The sequence below is a fragment of the Aquila chrysaetos genome, chromosome 3 (genome assembly GCF_900496995.4).
Source record: "Aquila chrysaetos chrysaetos chromosome 3, bAquChr1.4, whole genome shotgun sequence".
NCBI classification, from domain to species: Eukaryota; Metazoa; Chordata; class Aves; order Accipitriformes; family Accipitridae; genus Aquila; species Aquila chrysaetos.
In genome coordinates, this window is record NC_044006.1 from 51,429,685 (window position 1) to 51,437,765 (window position 8,081).

General features: G+C 47.3%; 1 protein-coding gene across 7 annotated transcripts in view; it reads right to left on the bottom strand.

Annotated features, from left to right (window-relative positions):
• DYNC1I1 (dynein cytoplasmic 1 intermediate chain 1) overlaps positions 1-7,399 on the bottom strand; it is a 200,565-nt gene extending 193,166 nt beyond the window's left edge. For all 7 annotated transcript variants that reach the window (XM_030009788.1, XM_030009794.1, XM_030009791.1 and 4 more), the window contains exon 1: positions 7,110-7,399. The gene's annotated coding sequence lies outside the window, so the exon portion shown is untranslated. The remainder of the gene's footprint in view (positions 1-7,109) is intronic.
• Between the last annotated feature and the right edge of the window lie 682 nt (positions 7,400-8,081).

Sequence of the window (8,081 nt, forward strand, 5' to 3'; positions counted from 1 at the left end):
TGCCCTGGCTTCCACAGAGAAGAGACTTGGCAAATGGGCTGACTGAGAGCAGAAGCAAACAAGTCCCCAGCCTAAATGATGGTGCAGTCACACCTCTGGAGTGCACTGCAGGACTCCTCCAGAAGTAAGCCTCAGTGCATGACTCACTGCGCCAGGACTTCTGCTCCAGAATTTGAGACCAGGACACCAGTTAGATGCCACCAGTTCTCTTCAAATGAGGACCCCAGTGCTGTAAATAATTTTGGAAAATAAATCAACTTCTACTAGTGCTTCCCAAAATATGGGACCACTAGTGGTCCACAAGGCAATCAGAAATGGTCCACATCTCGTTTCCAGCCACATTAAACTGTAAAATGTATGGGCTTATTGGTTCCAACAGAAAGTCTTGAGGATTAAGAGGGGAACATAGTTTAAAAACTCTACAAATTATTGCAATATCACAAGAGAGAACCGAGGGGAACCCAGGAGAAAGCAGGTAATACAGTTAGCCCTTTAACAAAAACGGACATTATGTGATAGGAGAAAGCACAGCAGTCTTACTGCTTTATAGATATATGCAGTATTTTAAGAAAAATAATACAAAAAATGGGAGGCCACTGACTTTAGTTATACTTACACCTAATTCATCACTTAGTTTAGTGAGATCAGAAACTTTCTTGGGAAGAACTTGTAATTAAACTTTAGAGAACTTTAAAAGTTTACTAAATCAAAACTGAGGAGGCATGATCTTCATTTAAAGACTTCAAAATCAGTATCAGTATTGACTAATATTAATATTGCATTATATTATAATTTTGTTCAAAAAGACTCATATGTTTGTATGTCAATGTGGCTGTCTATAGTTTTTTACTTCCCTGTCCTCTGATTCATTGATGAGTAAACAATAAAACCCAGTAAGTGTTATGCACATAAAGGAAGGGCTGCTGTAAAAGGTGTGGAGAACATTGGTAGCAAGGTTGCAACATCTTTTTTTTCCATCTTAGCCCCTTCCAGAGAATATAATTTAGTGTCATCTTTTGAGTTCTATGCTTTAAACATATGAGAAAAAAACTAAAGTTCTATAATTTATAATTATCAGATAAAAATAATACTGAATTTGCACAGGGTGTTTTTAATATATTTGAATAGGCCCATAAAGGCTGAGAAACCAGGCTTTCCTGTGTTTTCTTGCTATTAATCAACTTTCTGTGAAAAAAGAAAATATTGTGGGAAATAATGGGACAGTTTTCCCACGGGCTCTTTCAGTACAAACAGAGAATGGCATCACTGTTTTTTTTTGTCTCCAGTACAATACCCTCCTATCCCATCAGCACAATTTTTTTGTATTATTATTACTACTATGGAGATAGTGAAAGGCAGGAATACAACATTCACAGGCTTTGCCAAGTGCAGCAGATTACGTACATGAATAGCTAACTGCACAGTAGGGGGTATGATTTAGGTCAAATTTCTTGTTTCATTCCAAAAGGTTATAGATTTTTAAGCCATTCATTTTTTAATGCACCACACAGCTTACACCCATACGTATATATAACGTGAACAATCTTTTCTCTGTTTTTTGCAGAAGTCATTTGTGTTCCTAGGCAATGAAGACTGGCAGAAGTTGATAGTCTGTAACAAACTGCTATGGGTGTGTAACAAAGCTCTATGAGCAGCCAGAGCTAAAAAAGGCCAAAAAAAAAAAAGAATTCATTTAGGGGCAAATTGAGATCTGAAATCCTTCAGGATTATGATACAAACCACCTTCTGATTCAGCAACTGCTCAAAATGTAACTAGAAACAAACTGATGAAAAAAACGTCATACGACTTTGAATAGCATGATTAATGAAAACGGTGATTCTTTTGTACTACTTAAAGAGAAGACAAACATGTATTATGAAGCAAGTCACATGAGTTTATACAGTCCCCCAACTTTGTTTGTGCTGTGAGAATCAGAGAAGAAATTCTTTTAAATGCTCAGTCAGTGGAACAGTCCTTAAACCAGGACAGACAGGTTCAAATACAAGGAACCATATTAGACAGCAGTCTGGTTTGGTTTTTTTTTCCTGTGACCCTGTTTTGTTAAATATTTTAATTTCTGAAAATATACAATAGCAATCATTTGAAATGTCTTTGCCCCAATTACCAAGTGACCTGGTAACCACTCCGATCCTAACAGTAGTGGCCTAATGTGCAAAACACAGAATAAGGGCATGCCTTGAGTAGTATGGATTTAATACCACTGTCTATGCACTTTAAAAGCTAAGATCTGTGTTAATGGATACAGAACGGAAGGGCTGAATAGTTTAAAGCAAGAAAGATCCATATTTTCCCTGCATGTGGTCTAGGACCTACAGTGATTAACTTTCAATACTAACATAGCATAGTTTGGGGGATAGTCCTTCTGTCAAATTCAGCCTGAAAAGATCAGAATCAAGCATCAGAAAAGGCTTAGAGATATTGACATAAACAGATAAACAATATATCCTCCATTATACTTATTTATATTTAATCATACTAGGCAGTTTTGTATCTTTGCCTTATTATAACTCCCCATTGTTTGAACACAAAACACACTGCATCTTTCGGCTGGTCTGAAGTGTAAAATGAGTAACTGAGGAGAAGGATTTGGAATTACTTGTACCACACTGCAGAGGGAGGGAGAAAAGAACAGGGAACTAAACCCAGTTCTATCCCAGGGAGACATGACAAAAGGGAAGGGAAGACCAGTCAGGAGGGAACATGGCATTAAGACTAATATTGAGGAAGAGAGAAAAGGATAAGCCTCAGTGAACAACAGCAAGAAGGAAAAGAAATGTGAAGAGGAGAAGATAACACTGGAAATGAAAAGCTATGTCCTTAAAAGATTCCCGCTGTAATTGTTTTCTGCCAAGCGGCAGTAAATGAGCCCTCTTCCTCTGCAAAGTACTCATTAATTATTCTAGGCCCAAGCAGGGACAGTCAGCCAGCACCTGGCGAATACACAGGGTAGAACTGCCCTGGTCCAGGAGGGCTCCAGGGAGGTTTGTTCCTCAGGTTGATGTAACCTGTCTCTCCAGGTCAGGCAAGCTGATCCACATGCATGGGAGCAGTGTTCAATATGAAAATAGGATAACATGTACTTTTACTCTAAGATTAACAGCCGAGAATCACAAGAGTCACCTGAGCAGCAATTATTCATCAGGGAACACAGGTATCTGCACACAAGTCAAAGCAGCAGCTACACAGGACCTCATCCAAAGTCTGTTAAGTCAATGCCAAGACTCTCATTGGCTTCAATAGGGTTTGGAAATGCTCATGGCTTTCAAACAATGTACACAGCTGACTCCTGCCATCACTCTAGAGGCTAGATTCCCCACCAGAGAAGTCACAGAAAAACTCCTATTACTGTCAGCAGCAATAGGGCTAAGTCCTCTGCCCTTAAAACTTCAGCATGGAGTTACAGTGTGCTGCCCGCAAAACTCTCCCAGAAAGGTCATTCCTGCTCCGTGCCTTCTCCTGCTGCAGTACACTCCTGGACACTCACCAGAATGCTTTTGTCTCAGAAGGGAAAACAAAAAGTGCTGAAGAAGCACAGTGAAAAAAAAAGAGGGGGGTATAGTTTTAAGCTCATGAGGAGTCAGGACATCATAGCTCTCACAGATGATCAGAGGTGTCTTGTGTCTATGAGATCTAGCGGCTCCCACATCAGTCTGCTTCACAGCTTCCTGCAGCTTCTGCCATCTGCCTGGAAGTAGCCATTTCCCAGAAAAGCTGGCAAGATGATGCCACCTAAAATGAACAGTATTGGGGGAGCAAGCTCATGTACACTGTATACTGCCTTCTTTTGAGTGCTTGCAGATGGCCAAGTGAACAACAGCTCCCAATGTCATGTCTGACTAAAAAGAGCTAGCATGGTTTTAGATGGATAGTTACCAAGTAGCAAAAAGGACATATTGTCTCTATCTGAGATTTAGACTGAGCCAGGGTATCAGGCTGCCACTGCAGCTTTTCAGATACTTTTTTTCAGATTTTTCAAATTTTCTGGTTTTTAAGCGTTATCATTCCTGCATTACCATTTCTTCCTGCTTATATAGGTCAGCTGAGCAGAAGATCATACTGATCCCTCATCTGAAAAGCAAGCCCCCTTATGGACACATAAATGTATACTCACCTGTATAACTTGTGTTGCTCAGATGAACTAAAATAAGCTGCACTGGCAAAAGCACAGTTTTGCTAATACAAGATGCATCTGTACTAAGGGCACTTTGCCAGCATAGTCCATCAGTATTCCTGCCGGAAAATGTCCCTTTTACAAGCAGACTACATCTGCAGTCATTATGGTTTGTTTCATTTAAGGTTTTTAAAATAAAAATACAAAAATATTGGATGAGTATTGCACTGAGGTCATGATGTCTGGCTATGGGTGCAGAAAGCCTGAGACCATACCTCTGCAGATACGAATTTCCCCATGCACCTCAATGAGGATTTCAGTGTTAGCTCCCTCTAACTTCCCTGAAAATTAAAGCCCATGGGTAGGACAAGGAGGATCTTTCTGTTAACATCCCACCACCACCTCCAAGCGGCAGCTCGTTTTGGCACTAGGCATCAGTGACTCTGAAAGATTCCTAATTACTACTTCTGTTGTTAGTCAAACCAAGCCAAAGGAGCTCAGCAGGGCACTCGAGGCATAGCACTAGTTAATAAGCCTGAGTAGTCCTGGAGAGAGACCATGAACATATTTTAAACCTCTGTGAGAAGAAGTCAAGTTTGAGGAGCTGGAAGATATGATGATTACCTGATTCATTAGCAGGAGTTGGTGAAGCTTTGAAAAACAGCAATGCCTTTCTATACCCTTATGTTTTTCTATTTCACTCCCTCATCTTTTTTCCCTCCCAGCCCATTTCACTTCATTGTCCCGTACCCTGCAATGGTGAGACCTCTACCACATCCCATTGTGTCCAGCTCTATCTAGTATTCCCTCTCTCTCTTCTTGCAGATTGGAAACTGATGGCAGCAAGGAATGATTCTTGAAACCTGTCTTTCTTACAAAAGAAAAGGAGACCAGGGGACTTGATCTGGTAATTTATTTGAAAATAAAGCAGGTAAGTTCTTGCCACATAATTTAGGGTACCTACACTGAAGACAGCTGCTAAAGCAAGGCTTTTATCTATGAGAGACAAAACAGGAACCAGGAACCTGAAGCTGGAAAAACACAAACTGGAAAACAAACAAATGCATTTCAATAATGAAAAAAATAGCCACTGAAAGGCATCACAAAGGAGGGCAGCTCACTGCCCTTCCTCCTATAGAAAGAGCTGGAAGGTCAGCTTCTTAATCTGAGATCTGCAAGGTACAAAAGAGTATTTGCCTGACTATTCTCTGAGTAGTTAGGTTTCTAAATTCTCAATAATCACTGCATGCATAGGGTGTGGTTTATTGCTGCTCCTTTAAAGATTCCTCTCTTAAACTGTGGATAAGGCAGCACTGGAGTTAATGCATTTTTAGGGTAGACTAATTTGATGCAGAGGTGTTTAGAGCTAAGAGAAATCTAGCTAATCCAACTCTAAACAATCTCTTGGACCTCCACATACCTGGCCCTCAGAAGTCTTTCATATATCAAGGAAGAGGATAGCAAGTCCCAATCCTCAAAATAGTCTGTACACAGAGAAGAAGGTGCAGAAGGGGCAACACAGTTTGTGTTTTCACGGACTATAAATGGATGGTTTTGGGAAAACAAAATGAAGCAGAGGACAGTTATCAGAGTGAGCACTCCCGGGGGGTAAAGACCTGGGTGCAGCCCCAAGGTTTGCACTGAGGAAGCCCACTCTCGCTGAGAAATGCTACACAGAGATTATAGAAAGAATTTTATCCACCTTCAGGAAGTGTGGAGACTGTTACTAGACACGTCCTCTCAAATGGAAAGAAAGTAAAAAGAGGAACTTGAAAGAATCAGAAAAGAAAACATATAACTTCTTCCCATTAACTTAGCAAGAACAAATGAGGCACTTCAACAAAGCACATTGGTAGTAACAGAAATGAAATTCCTCAGTGGCTCTGATAATACCATCTGTCAGGAGATAGATGGTCGTGGGATTTGGATTTCCACTCTGAAACAGGTTTTGCAGCACTGTGCTTCATGGTATTTAGAGCCATTTCAGAGGTAATTTAAAGTCCTCATGCAGAGGCGAAGCGCTGACAAAACCCTGTATGTCAGGATAAATTACCAGGTGCAAGTGCCAAAGCCACGTGCCAACTTCATGTCAGGTCTTTCCATCTCATTGCCCCTCTAATAGCAGGTTAGATTGCTTGATCTGCTGAGAATCCTTGTTTTATATGTATTTATAGTTGAAATTTGTACTTTCTGTCAATGACAATATTGACAGAAAAACATACTTTGTTCCGGTCAGTAAAACAGAGGTTTTGTCTAGGAAACATCTAGGGGCCTTAACGCTCTGTGCTGACCCAGGGGGATTCCCCGGGCGAGGTAACTGTAACAACACGCTTTTGACAATGCATTTCAATGGACTGCTAGTGGAAAAGGCCTCTCATTGATCACACCCTTCTCTCACCCTTTTAGGGAATTACCTTAGGAACGGAAAAGATCTAATTCTCGCCTGCCGTCGTCGTGGACTTGAGTAAGCCCGCTGTTGCCCACGCTGTGCAAAGAATTAAAGATGGGAAACTTTTTCCCACCTCCCTTCGCTTTAAGCTACTCGGCACCGTGACAGAAGCCGAGGAGCCTGCGGCAGCCTCTCGCGGCGGAGCGGGACGGCGACGGGGCCGGGGAAGGGGCCGGGGCCGGGGCCGGGGCCGGAGGAGCCCCATGGGCTGGCGCAGGTGCCGCCGAGGCCGGCGGGGCTCACCGCAGCCCTCCCCGCCCGCTCCCTCCCCGGAGACGAGCCGCCGCCGGCGCGGGGGGGGGGGGGGAAGCCCACCCCCGGCGAGGGCCGGCCGCTTGCCGCGGAGCAGCCGGGGAATGCCCGCTAACCCAGCCCGGCCCGGGTGCCTGGCCTCCGGCCGCCGCGCCGAGGCTCCGCGGCCGACGCCGCATCCCGAGGACCGTCCCCCGCCGCCCGGCTCCTCCGCCAACGCCGGGCCCCCAAGGGGAGCCCCCACTCGCCCCCGCCGCCTCCCGCGGGCGCCTTACCTCCGTCGGCGCCCGGGAGATGCGGAGCGGCTCCCGGCGCCGTGCAGCCCTCACCGAGCCCCCGCCGCCGGGGGAGCGGAGCGACTCCCCGCTGCCCGAACGGCTGCTGCCCGCGGCGCTGCGCCCTGCCGTGCCGGTGCGGCGCGGTGCGGTGCGGTGCGGTGCCGCCCGCCGCTGCAGCAGGACCGCCGCTGCCGGCTGAATGTGCTGTCTCACGCTGGACAGGCTCCTCCCGAGAGCTGCTGCTGCTGCCGCCGCCTTCCTCCTCCCGCCTCCTCTCCTCTTCCTCCGCCCGCGCGCCCCCGGCAGCGACACCCCCCGCCCCGCGCCGCCGCCGCCGCCCGGTGGCCCAGCAGCGCGCGGCGGGGCCGGGCCGGGGCGGGGCCGCGGGGGGCGCGGGGCAGGTGGCGGCGGCGGCGGCGGCGGGGCCTCCTGGGGGGGAGCGGCGCCTGCCCGGGGCTCCGCAGGGCCTGCACCCCCCGCCTGCCCCCCTCCCCAGCCGCTCCGGCCTGAAGTGGGGTCCGCCGGCTGCTCCGAGGTCCCCTCGCTGGCACCGCCGGGTGTCACCCCCACGTTGGCGCTGCCCCCCCACCCCCCGCAGCAGCCTAGCCGGCAGCTGCACGGCGGCCCGGCGGTCAGCCCAACAACGGCTTCACCAGCAGCCCCGCGACAGCCTAGCCACCACCCACCACCACCTCCACGGCATCCTTGCCGCCATCCCCGCGGCCACAGCCATCAGCCCCACAACGGCTTAGTCGTTGCCCTCAAAACTGCCTAGATATCCCCCCCCCCCCCCCCATGCCAGCCTCACCATCCCCCATGGAGCAGCCTGGCCGTCAGCCCGGTGACAGCCTGGCCAACTGTCGCGAGGGCAGCAGGCTCCCGCCGAGGCCCTGTCCCTTTGGGGAAGAATGGGGAGAGCTCCGGAGCAGGTGAACGATACCCAGCTTTCATGGTTAGACGAGGGCAAGG